Below are 19306 nucleotides of genomic sequence, written 5' to 3'. Positions count from 1 at the left end.
TTGTTTTGTTTCATAAAGATTTATATATTTATTTATTTAAAAGGCAGAATCACACACACACACACACACATAGTGAGAGACAGAGACAGAGAGACTGAGAGAGACAGAGAGAAAGAGGAAAAGAATCTTCCATCCACTGATTTATTCCCCAAATGCCATCAGTGGCTAGGGGTTGGCCGGGCTGAAACTGGGAGCATGGAACTCTATCTGGGTCTCTTACATGGGTGGGAGAAGCCCAAAAACTTGGGTGATCTATGACTCTCCTAGGCACATTAGCAGGGAGCTGGATTGGAAGCAGAACAGCTGGGACTGGAATCAGCACTCAATATGAGATGCTGGCATCACAAACAGAGACTAACCTGGTGCACCACAACTCCAGCGATGTTGCTGTTGATTCGTTCTGAGAGGAGGAGCCGGTGGGGGCAAGAGGCACGGAGTCACCACACAGACTCTAGGAGCCAGGTGAAAGCAGGCCAGAGAAGAGCAGACTCATTTATTTCAGTTGCTACAGCAGCTTATATAGCCAAGGCAGCCAATCTGGTCAAGGGGTGGTCTATGCCCTAACCAATCACAGCCTGTTACCAGGCAGTTTCCAAAGCCATCCAATCACAGTCTGTTGCCAGGCAGGCTCCATTGTCATGTGGTTTCTGAAACCATCCAATCACAGCCTGTTGCCAGGCAGTTTCCTTTGCCAGCGGCCATCTTGGCATGGCTTTCTCATTCCACCACACAGCCCTGGTCAGGGGCTTTTGCCAGTACAAAAGCAATGTTTAATACATAGCTGATGCTCACAAATAGTTGCTGAATGAAAAAGCATTTCAGTAATAAGCTTCCATGCTTAGAGCGTGTGCATGAGATCTTCTCCCTTGTGCTCTGGTATTTGGGATCCATAGATAGGCTACATCTCTGTTCAACAGAAGTATAATTTCTGTCCAAGGAAGTAGACATCCCTTTCTCTATTATTCTTGGGAGACATAGACCTTGGACAGGTGTGAGAGTAATTCTCTTTTTAATACTTGCCAATATTAGACTCTGGAGATTCCTGTCACTCATAAGTTTTCATACAAAGAAGTCTTTTGAATATGAACGTAACTTAAGAGTCAAAAGTGAGATGGCCATCTAGCTAAGGAAGAAGACTTTAAAGAGTATTGGGGTAATAGGCCTGGATCTTTTGATTTGAGACACTGCTCGGGTCTGATTTATTCTACATATGAGTTCTGCCCAATATCATTATTAACAGTTACTATTAACTATTAACTGGTACAGTCCATCTTCACATTTATTCCTGTGATTTTATTTGTAATCATCAGATGAGAGATGTGGAGGGATCCCTAGGTTAGTGTGGATGGGGTGTAGATAGATACTTGTGATGAAATGACAGTGAAGAACTTGTATATAGTACTAAAAACTTAATCTTATTTTGGAGGCAATAGTAAGTGAACACTTTTAAGCCAAACAGCAACATAATCATTTTATATTTCGAAAATTCTCAATCTGGCAACAGTCTGGAGAAGCAAAGATGGTGGAGTCCTGAGGTAGAGACCAGTTACAGGCCTAATTAGTTCATAGGAGAAGGTATGAATGTCTGGAATGAGTAGTGGCCCTGTAAATAAATATTCAAATATATAAAAGTTAACATTGACTATGCATTTTCTACTCTTGGAAGCCAGTGAAGCAGAGAGGCTTATGATGGATTAGAACATCAGACTAAAATGAAATATGGGTGATGGAATCTTCAAAGGAGGTAATAGGAAGAGAATACTTGGGAAGGAGAGTTTGAATTCATTCTTGGGGAGACGTATTGAGTTATCATTGAAAAATGCAATAATAGATTATATGTTGATAGGAATCTAAATATAACACACACTCTTTGAAAATAATTATTTTTATATTTAACATGGCACAGATAACAAATGTAGGTTATTTATTGTAAAAATTAAAATGCCTCCCACACAGAAACATAAATGGGAGCAAACTGTTGAAATCTTTACTTAACGTATGCTAAACTGATCTTCTGTATATAAAGAGAATCGAAAATGAATCTTGATGTGAATGGAAGGGGAGAGGGAGTGGGAAAGGGGAGGGTTGCGGGTTGGAGGGACGTCATGGGGGGAAGCCATTGTAATCCATAAGCTGTACTTTGGAAATTTATATTCATTAAATAAAAGTTAAAAAAAATTAAAATGCCTAAAAAATACCAAGAAAGTATATATCAATAATGCACATTAGAATTGTTTTGCTACTGAAAGATCCAAATTAATTTTTGGTTTGTAAAACCCCTTCCCATTTTTTCCCACAACATTAATTTTTATAATGAATAAACAAATAAAGCAAGGTGTTTTACAGAGAGAAGATATTTAAATGTAGTTCATATTATTTTAACAGTTTGATATATATTAAACTTTCTGTTTGATAAATTTATACTGAAATTTATAGTTTGCAGTTTACTGCTTACAACTGTGCTGGGTTTATTTTCTCTTCTCCCTAAAGATGCCTAAAACTGTGTTTGATATGTGTTAGTACTAAATCTCTTTTAAGAAAATCTCACATTTGACAAAATGATATGCTGCAGATTGTCTCTGAAGAAATATAGTAACACAAATGAATTGGGCCCTATGAATTCCTTTTTCAGTAAAAACTTTTACTTGATTTCCAGTTGCTCAAAGGAATCATCTCTCTGGGAAAACAAAGAGACACAGCAATATTGAAAAGAATCCTGGGCTTTATTGAGGTCAAAACACCTTAGAGGTGGTTTCATCCAAACCATTCATCTTGCAAATAAGGAAATTGAGGCCAATCTAAGGTCATATAGCTCATTTCATGGCATTGCTGGAATTAGAAATACCATCTTCTGGCTTTCAGTCTAGTGCTTTTAAATTATTATTATTATTATTATTATTATTATATTCCATTGTGGTCCTGTTCATGACACCTCTGAAAGTGAGTTCTCACAAACTCTCTATGCATGATTCATGGTGTTTCTGAAAGAAACACTTCCCCTGCAAAAAACGTCTGCCAAGAATTCTGCTACTAAGAGCTCCCACTGGGCAAGGGGTCCCTAGACAGAACACTGTGCAAGCTATAATGAGCAAAATAATGTCTCCATTCTCTAGTGACCTGGAGGCTTCCCAATGTAGACTTTTTAATGAAAATTTTAAGCAAGAATTTCAACTGTCTACCTTCTGGGCTTCATCCCAAGAGACAGTGCCAGCACTCAGCAATGTGAAATTTTGGGGCAACAAGGGGATTTGTTTAGGCCATATTTTTTCCCTTTTTGAAATCAGCATGATCTCTCAGGCTTTTCAGCAGCTGACCAATTAAACCCTTTTTAAAAAACATTTATTTAATAAATATAAATTTTCATGGTACAGCTTTTAGATTACAGTGGCTGTCCCCCCCCCATAACTTCCCTCCCACCTGCAACTATCCCATCTCCTACTCGCTCTCCCCTTCCATTCACATCAAGATTCATTTTCAATTATCTTTATATACAGACAATCAATTTAGTATATACTAAGTAAATATTTCAACAGTTTGCACCCACACAGAAACAAAGTGTAAAGTACTGTTTGAGTACTAGTTATAGCATTAATTCACATTGGACAACACATTAAGGACAGAGATCCTACATGGGGATTAAGCGCACAGTGACTCCTGTTGTTGACTTAACAAATTGACACTCTTGTTTATGGCATCAGTAATCACCCTAGGCTCTAGTCATGAGTTGCCAAGGCTATGGAAGCCTTTTGAGTTCGCCAACTCCAATCTTATTTAGACAAGGTCATAGTCAAAGTGGAAGTTTTCTCCTCCCTTCAGAGAAAGGTACCTCCTTCAATTAAACCCTTAAGGCATCAATCAACACTATCTCCTGAATGGTACAGAATGGATTCATGAAAAAAGTTATCAAATAAGTATACTACTATAATGAACAGCTTCTGTAAGAGATTAAAATGAAGTCCTTAATTTCTGTCCAATGAACATTCATCTCTGTTTTGAAATACAGACTCTCAAATTAAAGCCACTTCGATTATGCTGACTTACATTTACATTGTCCCAAACAGTCACTATAACAACAAATACGAACCATGACAATGACAATAATTTCAGTGTTGTTCCCTAATAGCTATAGGTCACCATGATGGACTTTTGGAGCATAATCCATTATCCAGGAACTTTCCACATTTATTTCATTAATATTTCATAACTGTTGCTTTGTTTTCACAATAGCTGTGTGTATTTTTCAGACCCAGAGTGCTAACACTGTGTTATATTAAAATCATACACTTTGTCCATATTCCATTAAATTAGAGAGAAGCAATGATGATTGCTACTCACATAAACTAATTGTAATTCATTCTATCTTTCTATCTCTCTATAGATAGATAGATAGATAGATAGATATAGATGTATTTATCTTAAGTTGGATGCTTAGAAAACATATGCATTATTTATACCCATGATTTAATATATAATTTCTTTTCAAAAAAGGTATTTTCTTGGTGATAGCATAAGCCTATACTAAAAAATTAAATACTTTAATCATGTTATCCAAATATAATTTACAGTAATGGAAAACCATAATTGTGTTTTTAATCATACTCACACTGGGAAGCTGGTTTATTAGGCAACATAATCATTTGAATATTTCCTCCCCCAGTTACTAACCCCCTTTTTTATACCTACTAATTTTAGAGTAGAATATATAACTCCAACTACCTGCCACTTTTTCAGAAGGTTTGTAACTCTAGTTGCTTAATTCCAGTTCAGTTCATAGTATGTGTGTGTTCTTCAGCACATTGTTTTGAATAGCTGAGACACACACAGTGGAGGGATACTTCAAACTCTGTTCTCCTGCTTTAAGAGCACTTCACATATTTCCAAGTATTTTAAGTGTCTTATTTATACCCCAAATGAAAACATATTGCTTATTTTCTGAAATAACTAAACAAAAAAATAAACAATAAAAGGGAAAATAAAGACCTAAGTGATTGGTAAAATCCAGAGTTATTTACTAAAGGTTAAAATAACCCAAATAAATCACCCAAAAACTGATTTCCCAGTCAGTCAAAGAAAATGAGCTGGATTCAGTGAGACAAAGTAATCACTTTAGCTGAAGCTAGAATACTTAGAAATAGCAGGTGGTCAGAGCAAACACTGTGGTGCAGTGAGTTAAGCCACCACCTGCATCACATTTGGGTGCCAGTTCCAGTCCCAGCTGCTCCATTTCCGATCCTGCTCCCTCCTAATGTTCCTTGGAAAGCAGCAGAGTATGGCCCACGTGTTTAGGCCCCTATACCCATGTGGTGGAACCTCAGATGAAACTCATGACTCCTGGCTTCACACAGCCCAGCCTTGACCATTGTGGAGTGAACCAGTGGATGGAACATCTCTCTCTCTTTCTCTCTCTCTCTCTCTCTCTTTTTCTATAACTCTTTCAAATAAAAAAGGATCTCAATAGGAAAACTGAAAAATGAAGAAAACAAACAATAAAAGAGATGGCAGGTGGCAGATTGAGTAAAAGAAAGGCAAAAAAAAAAAAAAAGAAAGATATGTCTGTGTGTATCAGTATTGCTGCAAATGTACTTTTGTAAAACTTTGTTTTATAACTTTGTCAAACCACTGGGCGAGAACATTATATTACCTTGATTATAGTGATCTGTGATTACTTTAAAATTTACTGTGTATGGGTGAAATGGTCATTTTTCCATTGTTTATAGCCATTGTCTATATTGCCACTAAACTAGGGTCTTTTTGCTTTTTTACTTGTTAAACTTCTTGTTTGTAAAGCATTATATCTTTTTAGTGTCATGCAATTTTAAAACATATTCTCTCAAAAACTGAAAAAAAAATTAAAGAAAGGGAGAGAGAAGGTTGGTAGAAGAGGGGGAAAGGAGTGTCATTATGTGCTTTGAATTGTATCCACAAATCACATTGAATTTGTTAAAAACTAATGACAAATTAAAATAAAATTTAAAAAAATTAAAGAAGAACTGGAAAGAAACAAATAAGAATGGAGAGAAAATAAATACAGTTCAAACACTGGTAAGGAAGAGATGCTTGTCAACAGCATCCATGAAAACAAGAGTCAAACTATGGCATGGCTGCATAGCATTGGCACAGTGTGTCACTCCTGGGACAGACACATCTGGAAGGTTAGAGGAGTTCTCTCATTCAAGACCCAAGTATGCTGGTATTTTCTGTGGCCATCCATTGTAACAGAGCTGACAATGCAGCAGGGAGGATTTGGGAGATCTTCCTGGTGGGAATGAGGTAGGGGTATCAATTAGGAAAAGAAAATAAAAATGGAAAGAAGAGAAGAGAGGCAGGGAGAGACAATGAGAGGGAGAGGGAGAGAGTCAAAAAGAGAACTGAAAAGTTAGTGATTCCTTGGAGTAGGCACAACCTGATTGACAGTGACTTGAAAATTGCAAATCTATACTCTTTATTCTTTATTCTTAATATTGAAACATTTCTTTAAAATATAAGTATATGATTGTAATAATAGTGTATATTGTCATATATACCTCAGTATATATAGCATATTGTAGATTTTGAGTAAATGACAGTGTTTACAAGGTGATTTTTCAGAGAAATTTTCATTTTTCTTGCTGAAAATGGATCCGAGCCCTCATCCAACCTCATCCTCCCCTAAGATAAGATCACATTATAAAATGAAACTTGAAGATGTCCGTTAAGTATCCTTAGATATTTTAAGGAGGTGAATTCTGAATATAGCATTTTACAAGTTCCTATGCTCCACTAGTCCACTATCAAGGGAGGCTGCCTGAACTCTGAACAACTTAACTAGAATTTCCTCACTTGACCTTGAGGTTGGCTATATGGAGGTGTCGCTCTCATTGAAAGAATAAGAGAAATAGTCTTTTGTTTCTTTTATAACTATAAGAAATACTAAGGTTGTTTTCTTTGTTCCTCTGAGTGAACCCCCTATTCCAATACATTTGTAAAACAGTGAGTATCTTTTCTATTCCAGGATTTAACTAGACACCCAGTACGCAAACACTACACCTGTCAGCCAGGGTGTTCCACCTGTTCATTCCTGTTCACGTGAATCTTCTTTTTTCAAAGAGGAAACAGTGCCTTTCTACTCCTTGTTTCCATCATTAAGCCTCATCTATTCTGTACGATCTTCCTTCTCAGCACTTCTCTGCTGTATGACTAATTTAGAAGAGAAGTTCAACTAAGATATTAATAGAACAAGTTCAAATGATTTTTGTACTTCAAAAATGGCTTCCAAATGGCTTCCAGAATTTTAGTAATATTAAGGACGAAATGCATGTCAGTTTTTCCTTGAGGTTTTACAAACCTCACCATTTGGGGAATGACTTTTAATCATTCATAAAATATTTGTTCTATCACTATTACTGACAGAATTATGGGTTGTCATTCAGCTGTGTTGGGATGGAAAAAAGTTTGGGAACTATTGCCCTTAGTAGTTCAATTTGATGTCTTCATGTCAGTTAGGAAATCATTTTGGGGAAGGAAGGTTTTTGAACTGTTAAAAATCACACCTTACTATTTTGCCACAGGTAAGCTTGGCAGAAACAGGGTTGAGGAAATAAGAAAACAACATGATTGGGAAAAAGAGCTTCATGACACCATGTGCTAAACTACCAAATTAGGATGCATGCATCCCATACCAGAGTACCGGGAATCCAGTCCTGCCTCCACTTTTGATCCAACTTGCTGCTAAGGAGAGCCTGGGAGGCAAGAGATAATAACCAGAGTGCTTGCTCTCGTGCCACTCATGTGGGATATCCAGATGGAATTCCAGGCACCTGACTTTGACCTGGTCCAGCCCTGGCTGCCTGGCTGTGGGGGCCTTTTGGGAGTGAACCAATGAATAGAAGATCAAAGGATTTCTCTCTATTTATCTGCCATTCTACTTATCAAATAAATAAACATTTCTAAAGAATGCCTAATTCATGTAGTTATTGAGATAATAAAATTAATTAATATGTGTAAAGCCAGGATACTTAGTGATTGCCATTGTTATCATACCCTTCAATGCTCTGGGAGATCATTTGTGTGGTGCTATATGTGAATAAACTATACTCTCTGGACTTGTATAAACCTATAGCCCTTGTGAGAGTTGCAAGTTAAACATTATTGCCTATTGATAACCAGAAGTAAAGTCAATGAATATTTTATGACCTAAATGATACTATTACAAGCCAATAATAAAATGTTTTATGAATTATTTACATAGATGTGTTATTCTTCCAAAAATTGAGTCTATCTCAATGAAATATTTCAATCTTGTTTGATCCTATAGAATTTCAAGCACCTAATTTTTCCAAAATGAGATTCCATTTTGACTTTCATTTTAATTTTTGATCTTTATTTTTCTGGTATTCAGAGAACCCTGGGTACTCTCCTAACCCTTTCCAGAATTCATCTCTTCAGGATGTGATAGTTCCACAATGCATTTGACACAATAGAGATACATGCTCTATCTTGTTTCATGTGATGTTACCCACTACCTCGAAACTTAAAAGAAGCATCACTTTGAAATTTTACCTCCATAGTATTTGTATTATTTCAGAAACTTTGAGTTATTCTTTAGCTACAATTTAGAATAAAGAACAAAACTCTATATAATAATCCAGGTTTAATCCTTTGTTTTGAAATTCTACATAGTCTTGAATAGGTAATCAAGTGCATGTTTTCCCATGGATTTTGGCAAAATAATGAATTTACTTCTTGCTTGGTGAATTTCTTTAAATTGGCAATTAGCTGCATTATTAGAATTTAGTCCAAAATTAGAATTCCAAATATAATTTGTTATGGACCTTGTGAGAAAGTATCTAAGTGTATCTTGGAATATCTCTGTATATTTCTGTACAGCTTGATTATATTCTTAGAAATCTCTTTAGGGATAAATAAAGCTTTGAGACCTACCACATTTAAAAAGACAGAGACAAAAATGTCCTATAAAAACCAGTAACAATTTATACAGATTAATATTCTCAAAGGAACCTTCACAATAGATCAACTGTTTCTTAAATTGAAATTTGGGAAAAAAAAGTGTTGCTGAATATCATGATTCAATCTATACTCAAAAATATATTAGTGGTGTATTTCTATATATCTTATTGACCAAACACATGTAAATCATCAGAGAAAAAAGATTGTTTTTATAAAGTTTGCAATTTAGTGTGAATAGACAGCAAGTAAATGAATAAATAAATAGCATAGTATATTAGAAGATTGTAAGTGCTATGGCAAAATTGTATAGGTCAACTTGTGGTACTAGAATGTATGAAGGGGGAACTTGCAGTTCAATGGTTAGGATGGATCTTGTTGAGAATATTATATACGAATGTGATTGGAGAGAGGAAAAGTGTTAGAGACATAGAGATATTTGGGAGAAGAGATTTCCAACAAGTGAAGGAACTTACAGATAAAGAAAGATAGAGATATAGAAATTGCAAAATTTCTATATCTATAGTCTCACAAGTATTTACACAGAACACCAAGGAAGGCAGGGTGGTTGCTGTTAAAGGAGGCAGAGGAGATAAGGACAAAGAAGAAGCCAAACCCAGGAGGTCCTTCTGATAACAGCTTCAGTTTGCTGATTTGCTTCACATGGTAAACAGTGTGAAGGTGACAATTTACACAGGGTTAGAGTCCTCTCCAGGGACTCCGTGACTCAGATACAAGTGAGAGGAGCAGGAACCAAAGCAGCAAAACCCATTAAAATTCCTTGTAATCCACTCTAGTTGAAATTTCACACCGCACATTTGTGTCCAAAAAGTAAGCATATCTCACTACCACAGCCTAGGTAGAGTACACTTTATTAACTATACAGTCACATCAGATGAAGTTTCAAATTTCCCATTTGGGCTTACAGTAAGGAAGTATCTTCAAGAAGGGAGGGATGAGTTATGTTGGGGCTATCTGCATTTCATAGAAGAGTTAAGTTTCCCACCAGCAGAAAGGAAACTGAACACACAGCCCAGGTCAAAAGAATTACATTTTCTTCTGGAAAAACAAGAAATCAACAAAGAGATAAATAAATATGTAAACAGTGATGAATAGAAGAAGAAAGGGCTGGCATGAAAGTCAATAAAATAGGGTAAATCTTTCAGAAATATGTAATATTGTAGCATATGAATTCTGTAGACACTTGTATAAAATGTCATATTCTTTAAATCAAATTACATCACTAAAAAAGTAATGCAGATATCTTTTTAAACTTTTTTTTATAAACTTAAGAGTGGCCATTAAATTGGGCTGGAATTGGGGAGAATTTCAAGACTAAAAAGTAAAGCAGATTTTACATCTACAAGATAAGTAAATTATTAAATGATATTTTAACTATGTTTTGTTAGAATTGAATTAATTCTTTATTTTTTTATTTGAAGTGCACATTTTTTTTTAAACTTTTATTTAGTAAGTACAAATTTCCAAAGTACAGTTTATGGGTTACAATGGCTTTCCCCCCCAAAAAAACTTCCCTTCCAGCTGCAACCCTTCCATCTCCCGCTCCCTCTCCCATTCCATTCACATCAAGATTCATTTTCAATTCTCTTTATATACAGAAGATCGATTTAATATATATTAAGCAAAGATTTCATCAGTTTGCACCACACAGAACCTAAAGTGTAAAATACTGTTTGAGTTCTAGTTATAGCATTAATTCACATTGGACAACACATTAAGGACAGAGATCCTACATGAGGAGTAAGTACATAGTGAATCCTATTGTTGACTTAACAATTCGACACTCTTGTTTATGATGTCAGCAACCTCCCTAGTAATATCCCTAGTCATGAGTTGCCAAGGTTATGGAAGCCTTTTGAGTTTGCTGACTCTGATCATATTTAGACAAGGCCATGGTCATGGAAGTTCTCTCCTCCCTTCAGAGAAAGGTACCTCCTTCTTTGATGGCCCATTCTTTCTACTGGGATCTCACTCACAGAGAACTTTCATTTAGGGTTGGTTTTGTGTGTTGTTGGTTTTTTTTTTGTTTTTGTTTGTTTGTTTGTTTGTTTGTTTTTGCCAGAGTGTCTTGGCTTTCCATGCCTAAAATATTCTCATGGGCTCTTCAGCCAGATCTGAATGCCTTAAGGGCTGATTCTGAGGCCAGAGTGCTGTTTAGGACATCTGCCATTCTATGAGTCTGCTGTGTATTCCGCTTCCCATGTTGGATCGTTCTCTCCCTTTTGTATTCTATCAGTTAGTATTAGTAGACACTAGTCTTGTTTGTGTGATCCCTTTGACTCTTAGACCTATAAGTATGATCAATTGTGAACTGAAATTGATCACTTGGACTAGTGAGATGGCATAGGTACATGCCACCTTGATGGGATTGAATTGGACTCCCCTGGCACATTTCTAACTCCACCATTTGTGGCCAGTCCAATTGAGCATGTCCCAAATTGTACATCTCCTCTCTCTCTTATTTCCACTCTTATATTTAACAGGGATCACTTTTCAGTTAAATTTCAACACCTAAGAATAATGTGTGTTAATTACAGAGTTCAACCAATAGTATTAACTAGAACAAAAAAATACTAAAAGGGATAAAGTATTACATTGTACATCAATAGTCAGGACAAGGGGCTGATCAATCACTGTTTCTCATAGTGTCCCTTTCACTTCAACAGGTTTCCTCTTTTGTACTTGGTTATTTGTCACCAATCAGGGAGAACATATGATATTTGTCCCTTTGGGACTGGCCTAATTCACTCAGCATGATGTTTTCCAGATTCCTCCATTTTGTTGCAAGTGACCAGATATCATTTTTTGACTGCTATTCTATAGAGTACATATCCCATAATTTACATTTTTTGACTTCTGTATAGTATTCTATAGAGTACATATCCCATAATTTCTTTATCCAGTCTACTGTTTTTTTTGTTTGTTTGTTTTTGTTTTTTTTTTTTGTTTGTTTGTTTGTTTGTTTGTTTTTACAGGCAGAGTGGACAGTGAGAGAGAGAGAGACAGAGAGAAAGGTTTTCCTTTGCCGTTGGTTCACCCTCCAATGGCTGCTGCGGCCGGCACGCTGCAGCCGGCGCACCGCACCTATCCAAAGACAGGAGCCAGGTGCTTCTCCTGGTCTCCCATGGGGTGCAGGGCCCAAGCACTTAGGCCATCCTCCACTGCACTCCCTGGCCACAGCAGAGAGCTGGCCTGGAAGAGGGGCAACCAGGACAGAATCCAGCAACCCGACTGGGACTAGAACCTGGTGTGCAGGCACCGCTAGGCAGAGGATTAACCTATTGAGCCACGGCACTGGCCAGTCTACTGTTGATGGGCATTTGGGATGATTCCAGGTCTTAGCTATTGTGAATTGAGCTGCAGTAAACATTAAGGTGCAGGCTGTGGAGAGCAACTGAGACTAGACCAAGTTACTGGAACTAAGACTAACACTACACATCTGCTCTCCCACAATATGGCGCTGAGAGACAGCAAACAACGTCTACACAGCTGCCTCGCCAATTTGACTGATAAGCTGCAGGAGTTGATCCTGCTCCTGATTGGAGGAGAGCAGCGTGCTCGGCGTGTGGGCAGCAGAGCATGGATTGGTGGAAGAGGACTATAAAGGAGGAGAGAAACAACATGCACCAGGAACATCTGAGGAACATCTGAGCAACCCCTGAGAGAGCTGGCCGGTGGTGAGCCGCTCCTCCATGGAAGCGGGGAAAGCGGCTGGGGTGCTGCCACTCAGCGGAGGAGGGGGGACCGGCAGCTAACCCAGGAAGGGCAGGGCAAAAAGAACAGCGCAGGGTCTAGTGTCATTCCTCCGCGAATGGGGGAGTGACACAGGCAGCTTTTTTGTTTGCCAATTTAATTTCCTTTGGGTAAATTCCAAGGAGTGGGATGGCTGGGTTGTATGGTAGGGTTATTTTCAGGTTTCTGAGGAATCTCCAGACTGACTTCCATAGTGGCTTGACCAGTTTGCATTCCCACCAACAGTGGGTTAGTGTCCCTTTTTCCCCACATCCTCACCAGCATCTGTTGTTGGTAGATTTCTGAATGCGAGCCATTCTAACCGGGGTGAGGTGAAACCTCATTGAGGTTTTAATTTGCATTTCCCTGATTGCTAGTGATCCTCAACATTTTTTCATGTGTCTGTTGGCCATTTGGTTTTCCTCTTTTGAAAAATGTTTGTTGAGGTCCTTGGCCCATCTCTTAAGTGGGTTGTTTGTTTTGATGTTGTAGAGTTTCTTGATCTCATTGTAGATTCTGGTTATTAACCCTTTATCTGTTGCATAGTTTGCAAATATTTTTTCCCATTCTGTCGGTTGCCTCTTCACTTTCCTGACTGTTTCTTTTGCAGTACAGAAACTTCTCAATTTGATGCAATCCCAAATGTTAATTTTGGCTTTGACTGCCTGTGCTTCTGGGGTCTTTTCCAAGAAGTCTTTGCCGGTACCTATATCTTGCAGGTTTTCTCCAATGCTCTCTAATAACTTGATGGTGTTGAGTCATAGATTTAAGTCTTTAATCCAAGTTGAGTGGATTTTTGTGTAAGGTGAAAGGTAGGGGTCTTGCTTCATAGTTTTGCATGTGGAAATCCAATTTTCCTAGCACCATTTATTGAATAGACTGTCCTTACTCCAGGGATTGGTTTTATATCCTTGATCAAATATAAGTTGGATGTAGATGTTTGGATTGATTTCTGGTGTTTCTATTCTTTTCCATTGGTCTATCCATCTGTTTCTGTACCAGTACCATGCTGTTTTGATTACAACTGCCCTGTAGGATGTCCTGAAATCTGGTATTATGATGCCTCCAGCTTTGTTCTTTTTGTACAAGATTGCTTTAGCTACTCGAGGTCTCCTGTGTCTCCATATGAATTTCAGCATCATTTTTTCCAGATCTGAGAAGAATGTCTTTGGTATTTTGATTGGTATCTCATTGAATCTATAAAATGCTTTTGGGAGAATGGACATTTTGATGATATTGATTCTTCCAATCCATGAGCATGGACGATTTTTCCATTTTTTTGGTATCCTCTTCTATTTCCTTCATTAAGATTTTGTAATTCTCATCGTAGAAATCTTTAACGTCCTTGGTTAAGTTTATTCCAAGGTATTTGATTTTTTTTGTGGCTATTGAATGGGATTGATCTTAGAAGTTCTTCCGCAGCCGTGGCATTGCTTTTTTGTGCATTGATTTTATATCCTGATACTTTGCCAAACTCTTCTACTCTTAGTAGAGTCTTTGGATTCCCTAAATAAAGAATCATATCATCTGCAAAGAGGGATAGTTTGAGTTCTTCCTTCCCAATTTGTATCCCTTTAATTTCTTTTTCTTGCCTAATAGCTCTGGCTAAAACTTTCAGAACTATATTGAATAGCAGTGGTGAGAGTGGGCATCCCTGTCTGGTACCAGATCTCATGGAAATGCTTCCAACTTTTCCCCATTCAATAGGATGCTGGAAGTGGGTTTTTCATAGATTGCTTTGATTGTATTGAGGAATGTTCCTTCTATACCCAGTTTGCTTACAGTTTTCATCATGAAAGGGTATTGTATTTTATCAAATGCTTTCTCTGCATCTATCGAGATAATCATATAGTTTTTCTTCTGCAGTCTGTTAATGTGGCATATCACATTGATTGTTTTGCACACATTGAACCATCCCTGCATACCAGGGATAAATCCCACTTGGTCTGGGTGGATGATCTTTCTGATGTGTTGTTGAATTCTATTGGCGAGAATTTTATTGAGGATTTTTGCATCTATGTTCATCAGGGATATTGGTCTGTAATTCTCTTTCAATGCTGCATCTTTTTCCGGCTTAGGAATTAAGGTGATGCTGGCTTCATAGAATTTGGGGGGATTCCCTCTTTTTTGATTGTTCTGAATAGTTTGAGAAGAATTGGAGTTAGCTCTTCTTTAAATGTCTGGTAGAATTCAGCAGTGAATCCATCTGGTCCTGGGCTTTACTTTGTTGGGAGGGCCTTTATTACTGTTTCAATTTCTGAATCAGTTATGAGTCTGTTTAGGTTTTCTATGTCTTCATGGTTCAATTTAGGTAGGTTGCATGTGTCCAGGAATCTGTCCATTTGTGATAATTTGCCCTGTTTGCTGGCATACAAGTCCTTGTAGTAATTTCTGATGATTCTTTTTATTTCTGTGGTGTCTGTTGTTACGTTTCCTTTTTCATCTCTGATTTTATTGATTTGAGTCTTTTCTTTTTTAGTTAGTTGGGCCAATGGGGTGTTAATTTTGTTTACTTTTTCAAAAAGCCAGCTCCTCGTTTGGCTGATTTTTTGTTTTTGGTTTTTTTTTTTTTTTTGTTTTTTTTTTTTTTTTTTTTTTTTTATTCAATCCTATTGATTTCTTCTCTGATTTTAATTATTTCTCTTCTCCTACTAGATTTGGGTCTGGTTTGCTGTAGGTTTTCTAGATCCTTGAGATGCATTGAAAGCTCATTTATTTGGTGCCTTTCCAATTTCTTGATGTAGGCACCTATTGATATAAACTTTCCTCTTAACACTGCTTTTGCTGTATCCCATAAGTTTTGGTATATTGTGCTGTTATCCTCATTTACTTCCAGGAAGTTTTTGATTTCTCTTTTAATTTCTTCTATGACCCATTGTTCATTCAGGAGCATGTTGTTCAATCTCCATGTGTTTGCGTATGCTCTAGGGATTCCTGAGTTGCTAATTTCCAACTTCATTCCTTTATGATCTGAGAAACTGCATGGTATGATTCTAATTCTTTTGAATTTGCTGAGACTTGCATTATGGACTCGTATTTGGTCAGTCTTAAATTAGGTTCCATGTACTGCTAAGAATAATGTAAATTCTTTATGTGTAGGATGAAAAGTTCTGTAGATATCTGTTAGATCCATTTGGGCTATAGTGTCATTTAAATCTACTGTATCCTTGTTGATCTTCTGTCCTGTTGATCTGTCTGTTTCTGAGAGTGGAGTATTGAAGTCCCCCAGTACTATTGTGTTGGAGTCTAATTCTCCCTTAAGTCCCTTAACAAATCTTTTAAATAAACCAGTGCCCTGTAATTAGGTGCATATACATTGATAATCATTATATCTTCCTGTTGAATTGATCCCTTAATCATTATATAGTGCCCCTCTTTGTGTCTCTTCACAGTTTTTGTGTTAAAGTTTGTCTGATATTAGGATGGCTACGCCCACTCTTTTTTCATTTCTGTTGGCATGGTGTATCTATTTCTAGCCTTTCATTTTCAGTCTGTATGGATCTTTGTTGGAAAGATGTTTCTTGTTAGCAGCAAATAGATGGGTTTTGTTCCTTAACCCATTCAGCCAATCTGTGTCTTCTAACTGGAGAGTTGAGACCATTAATGTTCAATTTGACTATTGATAAGTAGTAAATTTGCCCTGCCATTTCCCAAAGTTGTCTTCTAATATATGCTTTGAACTTCCTGTGATCTTTTGCTGTGAGGTTTTCTTCCTTTTCTTCTTTCATATTGATGACCGTGTTTCTGTGTTTCTGTGTGTAACACATCTTTAAGCATCTTTTTCAGGGCTGGACGAGTGGCAACAAATTCTTTCAATTTCTGTTTGCTATGAAAGGTTTTTATTTCACTTTCATTCACAAATGAGAGCTTTGTAGGATTTAATATTATGGGGTGGCAGTTTTTCTCTCTTAGTACCTGGGCTATGTCTCGCCATTCCCTTCTAGCCTGTAGGGGTTCTGATGAGAAGTCTGCTGTGAGTCTAATTGGAGATCCTCTGAGAGTAATCTGACATTTCTCTCTTGCACATTTTAGAATATTTTCTTTATGGTTCACTCTGGTGAGTTTGATTACAAAGTGTCGTGGTGAGGATCTCTTTTGGTCATGTTTATTAGGGGTTCTATGAGCTTCCTGTACTAGGATGTCTCTGTCCTTCTCCAAACCCGGGAAGTTCTCTGCTAGTATGTCACTAAAAAGGCCTTCTAATCCTTTCTCTCTCTCCATGCCTGCAGGAACTCCTAGAACCCGAATGTTGGGTTTTTTAATAGTATCCTGCAGATTCCTGACAATATGTTTTAGATTTCTAATTTCCTCTACTTTTCTTTGGTTTGACTTTGTACTTTCCTGTGCTCTGTCTTCTAAGTCGATATTCTCTCTTCTGCTTCACCCATTCTGTTTTTAAGGCTCTCTAATGTGTTTGTCATTTGATGTATTGAGTTCTTCATTTCATTTTGATTTCTCTTCACTATCACACTTTCCTGTTCTACTAGTTTCTGCGTTTCATTTTGATTCCTCCTTAAGATTTCATTTTCATGAGAGATTTTCTGTCCTGTCCAGTAAGGATTTCTGTAGCTCAAGCATTTGTTTTTGAAAACTTGTAAATGTTCTTATCATAATTTTTTTAACTTTTATTTAATGAATATAAATTTCCAAAGTACAGAATATGGATTACAATGGCTTCCCCCCCATAACGTCCCTCCCACCCACAACCCTCCCCTTTTCCACTCCCTCTCCCCTTCCATTCACATCAAGATTCATTTTCGTTTCTCTTTATATACAGAAAATCAGTTTAGCATACATTAAGTAAAGATTTCAACAGTTTGCTCCCACAAAGAAACATAAAGTGAAAAATACTGTTTGAGTACTAGTTATAGCATTAAATCTCAATGCACAGCACACTAAGGACAAAGATCCTACATGAGGAGTAAGTGCACAGTGACTCCTGTTGTTGACTTAACAAATTGACACTCTTGTTTATGGCATCAGTAATCACCCTAGGCTTTTGTCATGAGCTGCCAAGGTTATGGAAGCCCCCTGAGTTCACTGACTCTGATCATATTTAGACAAGGCCATGGTCAAAGTGGAAGTTCTCTCCTCCCTTCAGAGAAAGGTACCTCCTTCCTTGATGACCCATTCTTTCCACTGGGATCTCACTCGTGGAGATCTTTCATTTAGGTTTTTTTTTTTTTTCCCCAGAGTGTCTTGGCTTTCCATGCCTGAAATACTCTCATGGGCATTTCAGCCAGATCTGCATGCCTTAAGGGCTGATTCTGAGGCCAGAGTGCTGTTAGGACATTTGCCATTCTATGGGTCTGCTGTGTATCTCACTTCCCATGTTGGATCATTCTCTCCCTTTTTGATTCTATCAGCTAGTATTTGCAGACACTATTCTTGTTTATGTGATCCCTTTGGTTCTTAGTCCTATCATTATGATCAATTGTGAACAGAAATTGATCACTGGGACTAGTGAGATGGCATTGGTACATGCCACCTTGATGGGATTGAATTGGAATCCGCTGGTATGTTTCTAACTCCACCGTTTGAGGCAAGTCAGCTTGAGCATGTCCCGAATTGCACATCTCTTATCATAAATTTTTAAAATCTGTATCTTGCATTTTTTCCATCTCATCATCATAATCTTGGCTTGGGGTGTCTTGTTCATTTAGGGGTGTCATAATGTCTTCCTTGTTCTTGTTTCCTTGGTTTCTGTGTTTGTTGCTTTGCATTGTGGAGATATTCTTTGGATTCTTCTTCCCTCGCTGTGGTGTTTTTTTTTTTTTTTTTCTTGTTATATTATGACTGTATTAAGTGGACTGTCTGCTTTTGGTGGAACCTTAGAGGCTTGAGATGGGTGTGGCCAGAGAGCTCTGTTTGGTTCCTCAGGGTTAAGGGTGTGCCAAAGGTGGCACTCCCAGGTTAGGCATGGTAAATCTCTCTCTCTCTCTCTGTTTTTTTTTTTTTTTCAGAAAGGAAGTAATTCCACGCAGCTGAGTGGAATTGAAGGTAGTCAGCTTCCAATCTGTGGCTCCTGTGGGTATAACATTCACCTGCTCTTTCCCAAGGACCACACAGGGAATCTGTTCTGCCCTCAGTGTGGGCTCAAATTCTTCTGCAGTCTCCCACTGGGTTGCCAAGGTTACTGAATGTAGCATCTCTGGAGAGTACTCATGTTAACTCTGTGAGTTCTCTCACCCACTGTCTCTTTTTTCACAGTCTCATTTCATTAGCTCCACACATTTACTAGGTCCTAATCTCCTGTCATTTCACCCCCCAGAGTCAGGATTTTGCTTGGCTGAGGGTGGGCGCAGCCCTTAGGTTGTGCAGCTTTTAAATATGTCCAAAATGGTGCCTGCTCTTTGTCTTACTTGCCTTTGGGAGGTGAGTGGAGAGAGAGAAACTCGTGTCCATACTGGTCCCTTTTTTTGTCCTCTCTCCTCTAGTTAGCCTGGTGAACTTTCCCCCATGGGGCCTCCTTCCCTCTAGGCTCCTCCTTCCACTTTCCTGCTGATGTCTCGGGCTACTGAGGTTTGGCTCACCTCATGTTCTAGCGCTGGTGCGTAGATTCCGACACTGGTATCCTGCGCTGTGGGCTCCCACGCCCTCCACACAGGTC

General features: G+C 37.9%; 1 protein-coding gene across 14 annotated transcripts in view; it reads left to right on the top strand.

Moving 5' to 3' along the window:
- Window positions 1-19306, top strand: part of MGAT4C (MGAT4 family member C) — a 777011-nt gene that overhangs the window by 662947 nt on the left and 94758 nt on the right. The gene's annotated exons all lie outside the window — the stretch shown is intronic.

The sequence above is a fragment of the Oryctolagus cuniculus genome, chromosome 11 (assembly GCF_964237555.1).
Source record: "Oryctolagus cuniculus chromosome 11, mOryCun1.1, whole genome shotgun sequence".
Classification (NCBI taxonomy): Eukaryota; Metazoa; Chordata; class Mammalia; order Lagomorpha; family Leporidae; genus Oryctolagus; species Oryctolagus cuniculus.
This window is presented reverse-complemented; position numbering and strand designations above follow the sequence as displayed.